At 38.9% G+C, this 1,727-nt stretch overlaps 1 protein-coding gene across 1 annotated transcript in view; it reads right to left on the bottom strand.

Annotated features, from left to right (window-relative positions):
• Positions 1-1,727, bottom strand: part of PKD2 (polycystic kidney disease 2 (autosomal dominant)) — a gene marked incomplete at its 5' end in the record, with an annotated part of 19,116 nt that overhangs the window by 5,496 nt on the left and 11,893 nt on the right. The window lies entirely within an intron of this gene.

Below are 1,727 nucleotides of genomic sequence, written 5' to 3' on the forward strand. Positions count from 1 at the left end.
CAAGCTGGACATTCAAGTTCAAAGAGAATTACTCAATCTACTGGCATGTTTGATGTGCCACTTACACAGAAAGGCACTGTTAACCTCTGTTTCCTCATGGACATAAAAAATGCTTTAGGAGAGCGACCTTCCAATGCTGTATCTTTATGCATTCTTGCCCAACACCAGAGAAGTAAGAGGTCACTTGACTACTGTTTAGTTTGCTTTCAGCTGCCCAACATCAAAAGTTGGTGCTTTCTGCCCATCTTCCCTAATTTAGTTTCCAGGTCTCAGACTGGTCTCAAGGAACTTACAGCAACATTTCACTCCATCCAAATGACAGGATGTGCAGATATTAATAAGCACACAAGTTATAGCGAGTATTTTAGGTAACCTGCTGTGCCTTCACACTCCAGTGCTTTTCTATTACACCTTTAGAAAAAAAAATGTTTCTTTCCCTTGCTGGACACTAGCCTCTGCTCCTCTGGATTTTGTGAGGTGCTTCAAAGCAAATATGAAACCCGCTTCATGTGCTTCTTTGGCCAGAGTGACCCCCGTATGTTATTTTCCTATTGATTACTGGCCCATCTTACTGAAGTCTTAAGATTCTCCATTTCCTTACAAGTGAATAGCCAAGATGAAGTCTTCTCCCAAAAACATATCTGAATGCCATTTCTCCTCATCTCAAAGAATAACAAAAGGCCTCATTAAGTACAAGGGTCATTAAATAGCTCTAAAAGTTATGATACAGGACTGCTTGTACCATTTGAAGGTTAGTAAAATCCTGCTTTAGTGCTTGCCACCTTATCAAATCACCAAAAAGACACACAGTTTGGGGAATAATCTGAGGATTTCTTGCTCACGTAACAGCTTCCGTCTGGCGATATCATCAGAAACAAAATTACTATATATTAATGTTAGTACCAAACTAACTGAGAACTATGTCCAGGTAGAAGATACAGGGGCTCTTCACTTATACCAACATGAACAAAAACATTAATTTACTTGGTCTCCTATGTTTCTAAGGGAGAGGTCTCCTCCCTCCAGTTTGTTATATAAATTATTACTAAGACTGTAATATGGATTCAATACTAGTATTAACAGAGAGTATACAAAAGATGAGTACTCACAATATACTCACTGTTTGAATTTATTTGTCAGACAATCATGTCTACATACTGCCTCTCAGATAAGTTGAGCTTCTTATAATACTGGTTGGCAGAAAGTTTACAGGTAAGCTGTACTGGGAAGATGAGAAAGACAGGGCCCAACTCTGCCCTGGAGAAGGAAAAGAGGATAGAAAAGAGGCCTTTGCAGGGAAACCTGCATACCTGAAAGCTGGTGCACTGCTGATGAATTAGGCTCTTCTAGCAGACAAGCTGTGTGTTGCATGCATGAACTAGGCTGTTGTAAATACAGCCAGCCCCGCGTTAGAGAGCTTTATAAACTTTATGGAACTTTACAGCTACTTTTCACCAAAAGATATGGGCTTGCTGTGTATGCCAACCAGGCACTATTCAGATTTTAGAAATTAAAAATTCTTTATAATAATTAAAAAATATAAATTAAAAAAAACACAACGTGCTGCACTAAAAAGGAATGACAACAAACATACAATGCAAATCTATTTTAAATTAAGAAAAAAAAAAAACCACAAAGAGTGTAGTGACCTGCCATGTAACAAGTCAGGCCCCTACACGGACTGCACCCTCACCATTATCAAAAAAGAAAAGGCCCCAAGTAGCAGC

This window comes from Phaethon lepturus, unplaced genomic scaffold, assembly GCF_000687285.1.
Source record: "Phaethon lepturus isolate BGI_N335 unplaced genomic scaffold, ASM68728v1 scaffold10072, whole genome shotgun sequence".
Classification (NCBI taxonomy): Eukaryota; Metazoa; Chordata; class Aves; order Phaethontiformes; family Phaethontidae; genus Phaethon; species Phaethon lepturus.